At 36.9% G+C, this 19,416-nt stretch overlaps 1 long non-coding RNA gene across 4 annotated transcripts in view; it reads right to left on the reverse strand.

The window, feature by feature from the left end:
- The window catches only part of LOC136851642 (uncharacterized), a 318,637-nt gene that overhangs the window by 44,070 nt on the left and 255,151 nt on the right, over nt 1-19,416 (reverse strand). For all 4 annotated transcript variants that reach the window (XR_010856938.1, XR_010856939.1, XR_010856936.1 and 1 more), the window contains exon 6: nt 1-160. This exon is cut by the window's left edge and continues 50 nt beyond it. This is a non-coding gene — a long non-coding RNA (uncharacterized lncRNA). The remainder of the gene's footprint in view (nt 161-19,416) is intronic.

Consider the following 19,416-nt stretch of genomic DNA (forward strand, 5'->3'; position numbering starts at 1 on the left):
CAGTCAACCTGTGCTGTAACGGACTGGCGCAGAACTGAAGACTGAAACATTACCCCAACCAGTTTCAGAATAAGTTAGAAGGGGCGAAGACCTGAAGAAGTTCTCCAAACCCTTAAGAGATGAATAGGGTCTCCTTTCATCGCAGACTAAACTTTACAGCCTGAAATTGAAGAATAATATTTATTATTCTAATAAGCTTTTCGGGAGGAAGCGAGTTTAATTCTTATTAATTAAAATTTTTGTTTTAATTTTTAAACTAGACCTGTCCTTTCATCTCATCACAGATATATATATATATATATATATATATATATATATATATATATATATATATATATATATATATATATATATATATATAAAAATTGTTGGGAAAAAATATCTCCAGTGAGCCTTTTAATCTCATAATTATGTAATTGAACCTTATGGCACGAGAAAACAAAAGATTACAGTAATTTTTAAAACTGACGTTAGGGTGTGAACTTCCAGCTGGGTGGTGTTTTTTTTGATCGAAGAGTCAATCGTTTATGATTTTTATTTATTTTGGTTTCATATTCTAGCAAAGATTTTCTGATTTTATGACCTTCCTCCAGGACAGCATTGATGAGCGCTAAAAGACGAGTATATCGTGTATCGGTCACTAAAACATGGACCTTGCATTTAATAATCTCTCTTTGCTGTTTTTTAACCCTTTTTTTCCCTTTTGTGCTCATTCAGTCATTCAAATGTTCCTAATTCATTTTTCACCTTTTCGTAAAATCCTGAATTTAGAATTTTCAGTCACAAATAACGTCTTTTAGTGGCAACAGTTACATCCTTACCCAAAAAAACCTCGAGGAAGCACTCCTCAAAGTATGCACACAACTGGCGAATGAAGCGGACAAAACGAAAAGCAAAATCCGACCCCCTTCTGCACTGGCCAAATGGTTGGAACGGACAACTAAGCCGAAACCCATGACAAAAAGTAGCTATTCTGGGTGTGGTTACATTTACTGTACTGCCGTGAAGCTCTTTGCGAAGTTGGACTAACATAAATGGTCCCGCTCACAGTCTATCTTGTGCAAAATATCCTCAAGTTAACTCCTCCATTCACCATTTATATCATGGTGCCTGGAACAGTTACCTCTCTGTTTTATCATATGAAAGTATGGAGGCTTCTGATTCAGTCACTAGAAGAAAAGTGAGGTTGCGGATGCATTTTTGTTCCAATTCTTGACAGGATGTTTGCCTCTAATGGTAAAGTTGTCTTCACTTCATATCATATAATGATAGTGTGAATTTGATGAGTAATGTGGAGTACAACGACCGGTTCTGTTTCTACAAGGGTAATGTTATCAATAGTAACTATATATATATATATATATATATATATATATATATATATATATATATATATATATATATATATATATATATATATATATATATATATATATATATATATATATATTTTATGGGTCTACCTGGGCAACAGTGACTCTAAACATTCAGCCACATACACATACACAAACACACACACATGTGTATATATATATATATATATATATATATATATATATATATATATATATATATATATATATATATATATATATATATATATATATATATATATGTATATCCCCAGGTGGAGAAGAGGTTGCGGGTCCCTGATCACAACAGATGCTGGTATAAAATTAGTGATGTGTGAATGGACTGGTTTAGGGAAAGTGGGTACCGGCAGCGATACACGAACCTAGCAATCATGAGCACTTCATTTCTCATATATAGCATCAGGTTAAAATTTATTAAAGATTAAATTAATTTCTATTCTATACCATATTTTCTATTCCAGTAAGAGAAATACGAAGTAAACGAAACACGTACTAATCACCGTCAAGGAAACGAGGAAAGCACACTAAGAGAGAGAAGAGAGAGAGAGAGAGAGAGAGTGAGAGAGAGAGAGTTAACTAATCCATTTGAAATTATCTGGATATGTGAAATTGACAGTGAAGCACCAGCAGCTCCTTTGATTGCGCTCTCTAATAGCGTTCATACTCTTTCCCAACTAGCTCTTCCTTCTGTCCTGACTGCCATTTTTTCCTCCCCAATCACAACAAGGAGGCCTCAGAATGACACCCAGTTCTTATCCGACGTCCCTGGATTGTTAAGGTATAGGATACTATTTCTTTTGTCATTGGAGCTTCCTCTATTGGAGCGCGCACACATAAATACACGCACATACACACATATACATTCATGTATGTATATATATACATATACATATATATATATATATATATATATATATATATATATATATATATATATATATAGATATATATATATATATATATATATATATATATATATATATATATATATATATATATATATATATATATATATATATATATATATATATGTATATATATTCATGTTGCGATGTTCTATCTTACGTATCAAAAATTAATCATCGTAGAAAAACAGAGCTGGTGACATCCATGGCTGAATAACGGCCACGTGCATGAGATTAAAAGGGATGCAGCAGTCTCGCTGACTGGACAAAAAGTCTCTCGTTTTCCCTTTTCCATTTCAAGGTCATAAAATTAATATCTTCAAAGCAAAACCGCCACAGATAACTTTCCCCTTTTCTGTCTTTCAGCAAGCCATTTACAAGAGTTAAGGAAACCCTTACCTGCAGTGATAATGAGGTATCTCCATATAAAAACGCTTCCAAACTGTTTCACTAATTGCTGTAGTTTCTCTTCACTATCCCAAATCAGTACTACATCTTCGACCAACATCAAACACCGCTCATTCCATTCACGACCCATCTTCTTACCCTGGAACTTTGCACCGACATCCACCGACTGACCTTTCACTGACTCCTCAAATCACTCCATTTCTTTTCGGCTAGGAAGGGGTAGTTCATAAAGGTTTTATTTTCACACTCAGCAAGGATATTGATAGCTCTATGACCCGCTCCACCTTGACTACAACCAACTACATTCAATTAACTACCAACAAAATAGCTTACTTCAGAGTCAATAACGAAAGAACGAGTTTTAAAATGCGCCCCACAGATGGATCGGCTTTCCCGGTATCCGAAGTAGGACCTGTCGCTAATTAGAATCAAGCACCTAAATAAATGTGTGTATACCTGCACACGTAGACGTTGAAGGGCTTTTCACATTCCGCATTATGCTCTTATGTCTAAAGCAGACAAATCGCAGATGGAACAACGAATTCAACTTCACCTCCAAATCAGGCAGGGAGACATAAGAAAGGTAGTGGTGGGTGAAGCAGCCAACGTTTAATTAGGAGTCGATCTCTAAACTAAAGTTGCATTCTGTTGGTCACTCTCGCTCTGCAGTGCAGGTCAGGATTAAAAGCCCAGTAGTAATGATAATAAACAAAATCTCATCTACTACTTTCTCTCAGAAAGATTCATTGGTTATTTGACAAACCATAGATGAAACAAAACATCCAAATTGCTATGTAACTATACAGCTCTCTATCTCTCTACATATGTATGTATATATATATATATATATATATATATATATATATATATATATATATATATATATATATATATATATATATACATATATATACACACACACATATATATATATATATATATATATATATATATATATATATATATATATATATATATATATATATTTTGTGGGTCTAAATGTGTTTAAGTAAATTCTTCAAGGTTGAAAATCACATTTGTTTGTGTATATATGCTTTTAAGGAATAACCTTAAGACGGAAGTGTGACCGGCGGCTGGAGATATATAGTAAATATATTTTGTAGAGGTGAAAGCTCTGGAAAGACATGAATGACGGAATTTCAGAGGCCCTCGGCATCGCACAGCGTTAAAGCGAGTCCACCGGGATTAGTTTGAGTCAATGGTGATGATGAAAAGCCTTATGACAAACATTATACGTATATATATATTTGCATATATATACATACATATATATATATATATATATTATATATATATATATATTATATGTATATATATACAGTATATATATGCATATATACTGTATATATATATATATATATATATATATATATATATATATATATATATATATGTATATCAATGCATATATGTATGTATATATATATATATATATATATATATATATATATATATATATATATATATATATATATATATATATATATATATATATATATATATATATATATGAGACTTTCGAATAACAATAAAAAACTGCAGCATGAAATATCTCCTCTCCAATACAACAAGGCATCCATCTGGAAAATTACGCAATCAGTTAATGTTAACGAACTTGACATGTGGGTTACCTCTTTTACTCTCACTTTCACTGTCTGACGGTCTGTCTGTGTCTGTCCGTTTGTCTTTCCCTCTGTTTGCTTAACGACGAGTTGAATATCCAGTTTAAAGTATCCCCTGTAAATCAGTTTATGTCAGTATTGTTCACAAAGGAAGGGGGGCATAACATATAAATAGGAGAAACAATAAAGGAAAGCACCAAAGGAACTAGAGAGAGAAATAGAGAGCATAATTGTTTAAAAACAAAATACACACGTAAACAAGCAAACCAAAACCTTCGTCAAAAGTCAGATACATTAATAACAGTTTTTCCTCAACATGAAAGGATGACTTATTAAAAAAAAATAAATTTCAGGATTTCATTGAAATCTCTCCATTATAGTGACTCGTCCTTCACTATTAATCCAAATTTCTTGTGGAGAGAGAGAGAGAGAGAGAGAGAGAGAGAGAGAGAGAGAGAGAGAGAGAGAGAGAGAGAAGGGAGTATTCTCAAGACTTAAATCTTCGATTCTAATTTAAGTGGCAGAAAAACAAAGGGAGACTAGTTATAAGAATGTCTCTAAGTTTCCGAGCTCGTAAAATTGACGTATTAGCTACAGAAAAGGTTCAACAGTTACAACTTTCTGTAGGGAAATCCCAGCAGCTATAACTTGTGCTACGAACTCTCTCTCTCTCTCTCTCTCTCTCTCTCTCTCTCTCTCTCTCTCTCTCTCTCTCTCTCTCTACCACAAACTTTTAAAACTTGATTTGCGACTCTTGAAATTAGCTAACAGCAAACAACTTGAGAGACAGACGACACAACAAAAGTTTTTCGCCGGAAGATTCTGACAAATATTTTTCGATCGTGAGGTTCCTAATAATAATAATAATAAGAGAGAGAGAGAAAGAGAGAAGAGAGAGAGAGAGAGAGAGAGAGAGAGAGAGAGAGAGAGAGAATTTCATCAGCCTACGAATTGAGACTGGACCGTTCCAACAAAGCAAAATGAACACTGTTTTCTTTGCGATATAAGAACCCACCTTGCAGTTAATAGGAGGAGGATCGAGAAATGAAGTGCAAGGGCTTGTCGATGAAACGAATTGCCTTAAGAATTAAGTCTCAATCCCTTTGAAAAAGGTGACAAAACTGAAGCACCCAAACATGAGAGCACTCACTCACCTAACAGGAAGAAACAAGAGAGACGAAGTAAAAATTTACAGCACCTAAACAACAGACCTCGTTTTCAAGGGCTGACGCAAGTGAAATGTTCAATTAAACCTTCTTTAAAAAAAGCCCAAGAGATAAAAACTCACACGGAAACCTCAAATACGATGACAATAAGAGAGATAAGAACGCTTCGCAAAAAAAAAACAAAAAAAAAAAAAAAATTTTTCATTAATTACATTAGTTTCCAACAACCTCAAAACGACAGTTACATAGTACATTCACAAACATGCCTGCGCACGCACTGGCAAATATCAAACAGAAGTGAATAAATAAAAAATCAGAGAAACATTAAATAAGGAGAAGGTAAAACCAAACTGTGTGTAGGGGACGGGGATTGAAGACGTGGATTACAGTAGGAAAATAAGTAATAAGCAATATAAAATAGACAAATTTTGAAAATGATAAAGGATAATATTACATGCTGGAAAGGAGAAAGGGAGCGAATTTAGGACAAGATAGCGAGGATGGGTAGGCTAAAGCTTCGATATGAGAGAGAGAGAGAGAGAGAGAGAGAGAGAGAGAGAGAGAGAGAGAGAGAGAGAGAGAGAGAGTTGGCCACCCACCATTGAAGTTGCACTAACGTTCTATTGTAATTGGACGCAGGATAGTGGAAATATAAATGTCGCTTATTCCTGACTCCTTTATAATGAAAGCTGGAAGGGAATTCCACCACACGGATAGCAAAGGGGTTGGAAGAACCCGTCAAAAGATTTGCTTCGATCGACTACAGCTCGAAGGCCAGTCAAAGACACGCTTGCTTAGCAAAAAGTATTCCAGACTATTACTTTTCATTAAAATATTCTCTCTCTCTCTCTCTCTCTCTCTCTCTCTCTCTCTCTCTCTAACGGATAAGTAATCTCTCTCTCTCTCTCACACTCTCTCCCTCTCTCTCACACACACACTGACATACTTAACTTATCATTTAGCATGCTTTAACTAATTTGGGACAAATCCCGTGTAACTGGAAAGAATTTAAGTCTACAGTAAGTGTTACAAGGCGTTAACTCAGATATCGGAACCATGACATGAAAACAACTTTTCTCTTGCAAACATGTATGTATATTAGTGGCAGAACAAAATGACAATCATAAAGAAATGTTTCACTCTCTGCCGAAACAACAGCTGGGAACATACGAAAGGAATATAATTTACATGCAATTTCGTCCGTTACATAAATCCGTGTAAGCATCAAGTGCTTTTCGTGAACACATACATATATTTATACATAAACACACACTCACCCATTTACAATATATGTATATATATATATATATATATATATATATATATATATATATATATATATATATATATATATATATATATATATATATATATATATATATATATATATTGTCAAGGATTTATCCCTCCCTCATTTAGACGCCAGTGCATCATTAATTTTGAAATGCAGTTTCTCTGTTCACTTGACGATCAGGGCAGGGAAGTAGGGCAGGCGACGTAGCAGTGAGAGTATTTTGAACCAGAGAATAGTAGTTCGCACCAGTTTGTACCAATGTAAGGGATCACTTCCCCCAATTGCCTGATCTGGGGAAACAATGGGGACCCCCTTTTCACCCCCATCACGTGGTGTGGGAGCAGATAGGTATGGGAAGCTTAATAGGTATAGTGGGGCTAGCCGCCAGGTAGGCCCTTAACCTCTAAGTACTTAATCTTTAAGGATCCTTTCCCTCTGCTTTTTTGCTGGCTGTATGACTTTTGCAGGCCCGATCGGCCTAAATTTCGACAAACAGCCCACGCTACTCGCCATCTCAGAGAAGCCAGTCAGAGACCTCCTGTATCCTGTCAGGGACGCACACCTGCGTCCCTTTCCATTCTACGCTGGGTGAAACTACCTTCGACGAATGGCCAAATCAATTGTTTGGCGCCAACAACTGTCAAACAGGTTCATGGATTGCAAGTAGTCAGTACGCCAGCCCTTTCCCTCACCCTAAAATCCCTTGATTTTGCTTTTCCATTCCTTTAAACTTCAATTCCTTTCTCCACAAAGCATTTCTCTTTGTTAAGTTGTCCTGCTTTGGCATCCCATAAATCACCCTGTAACATGCCTTGAAATCCAGTAAAAAGATCCAGTGATAAATATCCAATTATCCCTTCCCCAGTGCAAATTAAGGGCAAATTAGTCTAAGTGATACAAGTGTTGAAGTTTCCCCTTTTGTGTGTTGGCAACGCATGTTCATTGTTTCCGAGCCCAATCCACTACGATTCCAAGACTGTGATTACGTGATTTCATATAATTATCATCTGGGCTATGTAATGTTTAGAATTTAAACATGCATTTGTGTAATACTTTTACAGGGAGATTTCATTTCTCTTTCATGTGGTGTTAACTCAACTTCTCTTACAGGGGAGACATCATCTGCTCAGTTGCCAATCTTTGTCTGCTAATTTTGACTGCCATCCAAATTTCGCAACCATTCCTGGTCGCAGCCTGATTGCAAGATTCCATTGCTGGTCCCCCAGAAATTATTTACACAAATCGAATCTATTACCCTGGAGTTCTTCCCTTTGAAGACTAACCAACATAGATGATTTAATGTAACAGAGTTATCGTTACAATGGGGATAATTGTACCCTGGCCCCTACATATTGAAATTGCTTGTTTGCCAAGTACGGCATTATTGCTCACTTTATATAATTAATGAGCCTGCCCATTGGTTACAATTTGCATTCTGTTTTGTCTCCTTGCATACTTGCCTAGTCTCTGTAAATAAACCCCTTTTAATTGTGAAAGGAGTCTAATTTCAAATGGCGACCTTAATCATTTACTTGTAAATCCAGGAAAAATCTAAAGTGAGTTTCAAATAACTCTCTTTTGTTTATAAACTCGGGACCCCTTGGTTCTTTGGCAGTATATCATAATAAATTGTTCCAGTTCTCTCCCCAACCAAGCCCCAGTTTATAACAATATATATATATATATATATATATATATATATATATATATATATATATATATATATATATATATATATTTAATTTATAAACTGTATCGCCTGGTTCTTAATAATTCAGAAACTTCTCCATTTGACTAGGGGGATAGGGAGACCCACAGTATATGGAGTGACAGGAGATTTTTAGGGAGTGTTATGTTGTCCCCTTCCAAGGGTTGGACTTAATTAATCATCAGCGGAAACACCTGGGAAAGGTAACCACTTTTCCATCCTAGCCGAGTCCAACCATATCTCACACCCCTTTGTATTTTCAAATTACTGGCAAAAGATCTTCTCTCGTTAATCTGCAGGTACGCGCTCAGGTCGTCTCCACATGCACATTTTCTGCCATAAAAAGGGCAAGACGACAGAGGTCATCAGTTAGTCTGCTTGAGTCCGCCGAAGGCTCTGCCGGTTTGAGTATTGAGCCCTTGTGCCAGGCAGGCACTCATTTCCTACACTTGTAGGACTTTAACCTTAGAGTCAGACACCATCACAAGATAGTTACGATCTACCTCACCTGGAGAATCCTCTATCCAAGCATCCCAAGGAAGCAACGTACAGTACGCCCTGTGATTTGGGGGTTAGTTCTAAGTCACTGTAGCTTTTTCTCTAACTCAAAACCTCTCTCTCACAATTCATAATTTAATTTAATCCTCTTCCTTTGACTTTGTGTACCCCATGCTAGCAAGTGAGTGGAGTAAGTGATCGCCCTCCATTTCTTGCTTTTATTCAATTACTGAGAGAGTGTAATCTCATTGTTAGTCTTACCTGGGTCTGTCTCATTCCTGGAGTGTTATCAGTGCCGTTACCAGCCTAGCCGTGCATCTGTGTTTCCGTTTGCCTGAAGAAACCCGCCCATACCGGGCTAATAGAAATATTGTCTAATTGGCTTAAGGTACCACTTGCAAGTGGCCAGTATTCATAATTGTGATGCGTTATCCAATTCACTCAATCATTGCTGTTGTGTGAATCTCCAGTTTATTAAATTAGTGGAAGTGTTCAGTTTTCCTTGGTAATTTCTCCCAGGTTGTGTTTGTAAGTAATAAATTACTGTTAAGAAATTCGCTTTCACCTGCTGACCTACCACTTATTTGTTATTTTTGCATTTCTTTAGTTTATCGGCTAACTAGGGGTTTTTGAAAGGCCAAGATTGTTAACTATAAAACTAAAAACTGCAGTCCCCCTTGAAACCCGTAAAAGTGGCGTCATCTTGTTAGCACAATTGTTAATTAACTGGATTAGATTTAACATAAATAAATCACGCTCCCCCCCAATTTTAGCAATTGATTCAAACCTGATATAATTCTTCAAAAGGCAAATCTTGAAACCAGACATGGAAGGTAACGTGGTTTTAGAGCCAGAGTTTTTTTAAAATGTTTATCATGCTTTCATATGTAGCAAATTCGTGATAAATGCATGGTATATTCAGATGTTACGATTAGGAAATGAATTCAAATTGGAAGGTGAAAGCAAAATGCAAGGTATATATCAGGGTAAATTTTATTTTGAACTCGTGAATAGGAAAATAGTAAATCAGTGAATAATACATGCCACATTTAAAACTAGGGATTAGGAACTCGTAAATTTCGTTCAGAAATAATTCTAATGTGAATCCCGATTGCAGCCAAAACTAATTCGCGTGCGTTTGAAGTTGGCGTCGCAGAAATTTCGACCTGCAAACATTTCTCGAGTGTTGGACAGTGTTACTTGCCATCCGTTGGTAGTGAGGCAACGCTCACCTTCACTCTTAACGTAAGATCCACCCACCAACACTCAAAAATCCGTCATCTCAACTTTGTGTTTTAAAATTCCTAGTCTAAGTAGAGTAATTATTTGTGTTTGCAAGCATTAATTCACTTCTACGCATATCCATGTGTCCTTCCATCAGAGAAAAATCATGTCTTTCCTTTGTATCTCGTAAAATAAAGCCAAAACGAGTGCGTTCACGTGTTTGTTACACAAATCACACGTGATCCTGTCAAAGCAAGACAGCCATCTTGACATCACTGTCAGACACTTCACTGCACTGTCACTGCACGCATAAGCAATTTCCATTTAATGTTACATAAGCTTGATATCACTGTTGTGGAGATCATTTTATAATTCTTACAATTTTATTTATTATTGCTGATTTAAGAGCGTAGTCGTTTTTTCATAATTTGAAAAGTACCCTTTCTTTTAAAAGGCAATCGTTCATTGTATTCCATTTTAATTAACCTTGGTATATGAGTTAATTAAATACCACCATTGCCATTTTAAAATAATCCAGTCATTTGAACTAGCAAACATTAATTTTACATGTCAGTTATTAATTTCTGGAATCACGTTTATTTTTTTATAAAAGGTCACTGTCCCTGCGACTATTGACTTTCCTCAAAACCTTTAGACAAGCAAATGTAATCATTTCTAATGTCCCCGCGATGTGTTGGTTTCTGCTATGCTTTGGACAAGTGAATGTAATTATTGCTAGGATAAAACAAACCCTTTTCATGTACTAGGTAGTATTGCACTGGAATTCCCAGTCTTATATATACTCAATTTGGAAACTTTACAAACCTATTCATAGCCTGTACTTATTAATGCGTTTATTGTGCTAATTTTATACTTTTTGTGTGCTCCAACTTTGCTCCATGTGTTACCTTTGTGTCTGTGGGCAAGTTAAACAAATTCACATAATTATAACATATTTCAAACCCATAAGTGTGTTGTGATCTGCTACTCCATAGCCAAGACATCAGTGTGAGCTAGGGTATCTTGTTAGCGCATACATGTTATTCTGCAACCGAAGTAGACACTAGGTGGGAATTGTTTCCAGTTTCTGGGATGTGTTGTGGTGAATGTCAGATTTACACATATGTACTATTTTATTTTCGGTAAAATAATCACAGCTCTGCTCCCGTTACCACTATATCCATGGGCAAGTTAAGCAAATTCAAATAAATAGACCTTTACATTGGTAGGCTTTGACCCAAGCATTGTGTTAAGTTAATTATACCTCTGCATTTGTAGGTTTCGACTAGTGCTTTGTGTTGGAGTAGTCATACCCTTGCATTTGTCAGCTCTGACCTGTGCCCTGTGTTCCAAATACTCACACTTCTGCATTGTAGGCTATGACCTGTGCATTGTGTTAGTCCTATTGTAATTGGGGCCCACTTCATTACTATGTTTGCAATATACTCTGCATAGTTCAGAGTGCCACTTCCCCTTCGTGCAACTGCTTGCATGGTTTCTCATTATTCATTTTTCATTTACATGTGCCTAGAGGCAATGCCTTTCAATACAGCCACTTTTGCACTGCTAGCTCATCCATGACAAATCATCTAGAGCAGTTGCCATATTCAGCCTCTAGCAACTCAGCCAAAATGTCTACCTATGAGGAGGCACTCGCTATCAATATGCGGATGACACAGAGGGCAGGGTATACTGAAGAGTACTTACGAGCTTGTGTAAAAGGGTGGATGGAAGGTTAGCTTGACAGGCGCCCCTTGCACCTATCTGAAGGGGGTAGCCCCCACGCGAGGACCTCTAGTTGAGGGGCCTATCATTGTGGCAACCCCCAGAGGATATGATAGAGGTCGACAGGTCCTCACCTGCCATGACCCCACACCACATGACACAATATCTCTCATACGGGAAGTACAGGTACTGGCTAGGTCCGCTTCCACCCTATGAGAATCATAATGTATGAAAATGTAGGTGGACGCAGGAAGACACTCCCTGTTGTCCGTTTAATGGTGACCACACACCAACACAGTAGAATTAGTGCCTTTGAAGTTGTGGATTTCCTTCCCGAAGACCACGAGCTGCTCTTAGGACAGTGCCAAATTCTGCACCTACCCTATAGCCGTATGAAATAGCTTTTAGCTGGGACAGTATGCATTGGCCTGATGAAAACCCAGTGCCAGAGCCGGAACAACCAGATTTCAGCTGGATCAGTATGCTTTGGCCAGACGAAGAGCCAGTGCCAAGACCTGAGCCTGCCACAGAGCCAGAGCCAGAATCCTCTTCCAATCTCCCTTCAGGAGATCTATTTCCCTCTCAGTCTCTGTCGGGAGTGGATGATTGTTCCGGCCCTGCCACTGAGATAGTGCCAGTGCTAACTGAATGCTCTAATCAGGGAAGTACTCCAACTGTCATGGGTGTTGAGCCGTTTCCAAATTCAACTCCTGTGCCTGAGAATGCCTTAGTGACAGTGCCAGAGCACGCCCTCAATCTCCCTTCAGGAGGCCTTAGAAGGCAAGACTCTGGTGGACAGTTTCCTAAGAGCCAAGTTGGTTGCCCAAATCCGGGAACTGCAACGGCAGTTGGCAGAGAGAGATGGCACCGCCCTTACTCCGGTTGTTGTAGCAGCTGAAGTGGATGGCACTACTTCAGACCCTATTGTTGGCACTACTGCTGCCGAGGTTGTCACAGCAGCCAAGGCAGTGGCTAGCATAGTGCCCGCTCTGTCTGGTAGCGTAGCCTCCAGTGACTCTCCCCGCTTAGGTCCTGAAGGCACTCTTAGGCCTTCCCAGGAATCAGCCCCACTGGTTCCCTGTGAGATATTCCAGCCTAAGGGCGAATTAGAAGAGTCAGAGCCATCAGTAAAGCCAGTATTCATTTCCACAGTTGATCCTGAGGAAAATTTAATGGATATGAAGCTCACTGTTCCCTTGATGAAACGTAGTCCGCTCCACCAAGTAACTACCATTCCAGCGCTTCCCAGGAGAAGTAACTGGAGGACTACCCGCATCAAAGGAAGGTCAAGCACCTGAAACTTGAATAATGACAGAGCATAAGTGCTCTCCTGGCCCTGGTGCCTTGGCACAGTGCCATTTATATATTACACATAGCCTTAGGATCGCATTTCTTTTATTGAATCAGAGCCACTGAGCTCATGCACTCATATTATATAGTTGTAACAATGCCTCATTTTAATAGAGCAATCCTTGCCCCTGATCCAGAAAGGATGTCCAGGGTTGTCTCCTACCTTTAATCAGTATTGTTGTACTGTGCTGAAAGAATTTATTTTGTATTTTGCTAAGTCTGTTCTTTAAGCTGAAGAGCATGTCCTAGACATTTTTGCAATTTTGTTGCATTCTTTATCACGTCATGTTGTATTTTATCATATTTGTGTAACATGTATCATAGAGTAACTAACTCATGTGTATTTCAATATTTTATGCTAATAAACTTGTATTACTAACTTATTCATGTCCATGTACATTATATCATAGATTAAATGATTTTTTGGCAATTTACTTTATTCCCTGCATGTAGCTAGTTATCAGTTACCTATTTATTATGACCTTGAGTCACTAGCCTTCCCAGTTCATTTTATTCCACAGACAGTACCTTTAATTAAACGCAGACACCCTTTTCGCTAGCGTTAAGGATATTGAGTTAAGTTAGCTAGTAAGCTCACTCCTCCTCAGGGAATAAGTTCGAGTTATATCTTTTAGCCTATTCTCACTTGCATGGGCAAGAACCCATTAAGGGGAGATAATTAAAGTAGTTGATACCAGCGGATTGCTAATGCAGACCTTCACGCTCAAAAGGTAGTGGAATTTCTGCTTAAAGGGGGAACCTTTTATGAATTTACTCTGCTGTATCACTTAGTTCTTAATAATTCAGAAAATTTTCCATTTGACTAGAAGGATAGGGAGACCCACAGTATATGGAGTGACAGGAGATTTTTAGGGAGTGTTCTGCTGCCCCCTTCGAAGGGTTGGACTTAACAAGTCATCAGGGAAAACACCTGGAAAAGATAATCACTGTTCCCTCCTAGCTGATCCCAATCCTAACTCACACCCCTTTGTATTTTCAGATTACTGGCAAAAGATCTTCTCTCATTAATCTGCAGGTACGGCCTCGGGTCGTCTCCACAAGCCATGTCTCTGGCACATTTTCTGCCATAAAAATGGCAAGACGACAGAGGTTGTCAGTTTGTCTGCTTGAGCCAGGGAGGCACTCATTTCCTACACTTGGAGCACTTTAAACTTTGAGCCAGACGTCTTCACAGGACAGTTAATACCTACCTCACCTGGAGAATCCTCTATCCAAGGATCGCAAGGAAGCAAAGTACAGCACGTCCCTTGATTCGGGGCTTAGTTCTAAGCCAGTGTGACTTTTTCTCTAACTCAATATCTCTCTCTCACAATTCACAATTTAATTCAATCATTTTCCTTTGACTTTGTAGCAGTGTATTGATCAGTGCCAGTGTGTACCCCTTACTAGCAAGTGAGTAGAGTAAAGGATCTCCCTCCTATTCTTGCTTTTATTCAATTATTGAGAGAGTGTAATCTCATTGTTAGTCTCACCTGGAACTGTCTCATTCCAGGAGTGTTGTCAGTGCCGTTACCAGCCTAGCCGTGCATCTGCGTTCCCATTTGCCTGAAGAAACCCGCCCATACCGGGCTGATAGAAATATGACCTAATTGGCTTAAGGCACCACTTGCAAGTGGCCAGTATTCATAATTGTGATGCGTTATCCAATTCACTCAGTCATTGCTGTTGTGTAAATCTCTAGTTGATTAATATAGTGGAAGTGTTCAGTTTTCCTTTCACTTGGCGACCTACCACTTATTTGTTATTTTTGCATTTCTTTACGAGGGGTTTTTGAAAGGCCAAGATTATTAAATATAAAACTAAAAACCGCAGTCCTCCCTCGAAACCCGTAAAAATAAACTATTGGAATCCGTGACCACAATGATAAAGGTTTAAGTGTTACATATTTCCAAAATATTACCTCCTCCCCTTTTCGAAGGCCGAGGTAACAAGATTACTAATAAAGAATATTTTCACCAAGGGTAATATGTGTTATTTTCATTATCGTTTTTGTTGATACATCTTCTTGGTAAATAAACATCGTTCATTTTACAGAAATAAGTATTTCACATAAGTTAATGCCCAGCAGAACACTAAAAAGATATGAACAGAGAAAAGTGACTAATGATCAGTTGGCCCACTTGGTGTCTAATAACAATCGGCCCTGAACATGAATATTCGTTCTCGGTAACTACATGCGACGACGAAGTAACCGACTAAATTGTTAGGCGGTCGGTGGAGAAAGGTTGGTAAACAAAGAAGGTACAGAGAGATCACATATTACGTATGAAGTGAAATCAGACTAAAATCTTTCTAAAGAAGTTCTTCTTTAACTTACATCTCATCTGTCTACAAGGGTGTTTGAAATGAGAACAAACCTAAAAAAAAAAAAAAAAACCGCGGAGTAACAATTTATGAAATCGAACTGAAATTTACAACTGACCTCAGGAAAAATCTTCACATTTTCAAATTACTGAATAGGATTCAATGGAGCAGAAACACCTTCCATTTAGCGCACTAGCTTCTAAAAAACGTCTAGTTCTCTCAGTTATTGAGTAGGCGCCGTTATCTCACATCTGTAAAGAGTATTCACATCTGTAAAGAGTATATTGTGAATATATATATATATATATATATATATATATATATATATATATATATATATATATATATATATATATATATATATATATATATATATATATATATATATATATATATATATATATATATATATATATATATATATATATATATATATATATTATATATATACATATCTTATATATATATATTCACAACACTCTTTTACAGGCAACGGCACCTACTACTGGTCGACAATAGCTTTCTTGAGTATTAATTATTAAATTTATTTATTTATTTTTTTTTTTTTTTACGTAGGACTCGTGATACAGTTTCCGGCCTGAAAAAGGTTCGCAAAACCTACAACAACTACAAATATTCAAGGATTTCAATACTACTACAAAGTTCATGAACGTGATATCTCAAGAGTGACGTCACTAAATAGAAAATTATATCATACAGGTGTGGCAGCTTAGAAAAAGGGATTCTCTCTCTCTCTCTCTCTCTCTCTGTGTATGTGTGTGTGTGTATGTGTGTGAGGGTCCAGATGTATTCATATTATGAAGTGTCTAACCGAACAGCAGCAAACTACAGTTCACTGAACGGGTCAGAAGCGCGGAGCAAAACAGGAATTCAAGAACTGCTCAATATTTATAGAAATAATATGAAGCCGGAATCGGAATTAGTTCTTACTTTCATGATAACATATAATCCATGAGCAGAATTGCTGCTTTTGAAAATATATTATTGCAAGACGCACGGTCCAGCAATAATATGCGCCAAAATTTTTCTTCCTACATACTCGACCAACTTTTTTATAACGTATGGAATACAACCTTCTTCCAATTTAGGGGGATGACGCCAGAACTGCCTTGCTGTACCCCCACTTCTCAGCCAGACTCTAGTGGTGTGTTTTCTTGACCTCACATGACGCATATATCCAGCTGGGTCCACTGTTGGACAGAGGCCCAAGATTAAACCATGCCCAACAATTGCGAGCACTCACACAAGCACACGCAAATAAACATATACGTACACATTCACAGCACACACGCATATATACATACATATATATATATAAGTATATATATATATATATATATATATATATATATATATATATATATAGTATATATATATATATATATACATATATATATATATATATATATATATATATATATATATATATATATATATATATATATATATATATATATATATATATATATATATATTATATATCATATTTTATATATATGATTATTTATCACATTATTACACACACACAAATAATAAATATATAGGTCTGACCGGTTTACTTTATTTCCAATATTGACGAAGGACTGATATCAGAGTGTGAAGTACACAAATACATATACTACATATAACATATATATAACATATATATATATTAGAGATCCATATATCCCCATCATATATGTATATATGGCCTTTAAATATCATTTGGCTAAAAATCACAATAGACTCTATACATTGCTGATAAATAGACCATACCCCACCTCAGATCCACATAGACATGACATGTGTCAGGTGTGGATCTGAGGGGTATGGTCTGTTTATCAGCAATATCCCTATATATATTATGATATATATATAAATGATATTATATATAAAACATTTCTATCCTTGACACCGGCCTGAATTCTCTGTAGGATATGGAGTCTCTAACGGTTGCTAAATGTTTCAACTTCTTCTTGTCATATATATCATTGTGACTTCTCACACTAGTATCAAATCCTGATCAATCCTTGGAAATAAAGTGGAAACTGCGGTTTGCATCGTTGTAACAAGTTGAAACTTATTTTTAACCAACGTTGCGTCTGGTATATATATATATATTATATATAAAAGCCAAATATTCAGCCTATAATATATATATATATATATATATATATATATATATATATATATCTCACCACACACACACACACACACACACAAGCTATATATATATATATATATATATATATATATATAATATAACATTTCTTATCCTTGTAAATTTAATTCTCTGTAGGAGTTAAATACACCAGTGCTAAATTCCCAGCTAAATGTTTCAAGATTCTTATTATCCCATCATCCTGGCCTCATGGCTAGAGTAGGGTAAAATCTGATATTCCATTGGAAATTAGTGGACTGCGGATTTTTGCATCGTTGTAACAAGTTGAAACAGTACAGTTAACCAACGTTGCGTCTGGTAGGTACATAGAAGAGTTACAAAGAAAAGCCAAACGCATTCAGCCTATAAGCCCCTATAAACATCCATATACATATATATATATATATATATATATATATATATATATATATATATATATATATATATATGTGTGTGTGTGTGTGTGTGTGTGTGTGTGTGTGTGTATGTGTGTGTGTGTGTGCGTGAGATACTTCAGGTAACGAAACCTACTACTGGTCGACAATAGCTTTCTTTAGTATTCTTATATTGTGTTCTTAAACTGCCATCAAAACCTATCACTTGTTGGAGTGCATTTTTTAACGTCGAATAAATTTTGTTTTGCACGTGCGCGCGCGCGCGTGTTTGTGTGTGTGGGAGTGTTCGTTTTTTCTATTAGGCACGAGCAATACTCGTCAAATGAGAGCTAATTAGCAAAATGAAAATCCACTCACATCAATGGATAAATAATGACAGTCATTCTTTCATAATCAAAGCCAAAAACAGCACAGATGTTCTTGATTTATTTCAAAACAGAGGACTAGAAAACTGACTTAGTCTCTTTCATGAAAATGACGAATTCCAACAGAGAGAGAGAGAGAGAGAGAGAGAGAGAGAGAGAGAGAGAGAGAGCCAAACGAACAGAACTGACATCGAACGCTATGCAATTTACAAATCACTGAATGTGTACGTGACAGTCTCTTACGAAAATGGTCTGGTTTGCCTTGATCCGTCGCGTTCTCTTGATGACGCAAGAGACTGAATGGTGACGGGTCACCAGGATTACCTGCACCCTGATGCATCACTGTTTCCAAAGATAATGAGAGTCCTTTCTGCAAAAAGTCTGTCGCATCTAGAGTTCAAACACTGGCGTCTAAGGAGAGTTCTTACACTGCTTACAGTGGTAAATCAACGGCGCTACATTAACTACTCTAATTAACATTATCGAGCAATATCATCTCGATTTCATATCAAACTAATACATTCTGTATAGTGGCTGGGATGCTTTCCTCACCAGCGAGAGGTACCGGATTTCGATTCAGCATCGAGCCAGAACGATTCTGGCGCCTTTCATTATCAGCATTATGTGTCTATTAATCTAAGCAGTGGGGTAATTACTTGTCATTTAGGTGCCTGTGGCAGGTTACAATTTGGGCAGACGGGCAAGAGCCTCGCAACATCATCCCAAAGACTTGTAGATGACTGACGTGATAACATCTTTAATATCCAATTCACTATATCCAAGAAGAATTAAAATTGATAAGTGATTGGTCACCAGTATGATTCGAACCGCTGCCAGGTTTAGAATTAACGGTGTACAGTAGCTTTTGACCACTGA

Source organism: Macrobrachium rosenbergii, chromosome 23 (assembly GCF_040412425.1).
Source record: "Macrobrachium rosenbergii isolate ZJJX-2024 chromosome 23, ASM4041242v1, whole genome shotgun sequence".
Taxonomy (NCBI): Eukaryota; Metazoa; Arthropoda; class Malacostraca; order Decapoda; family Palaemonidae; genus Macrobrachium; species Macrobrachium rosenbergii.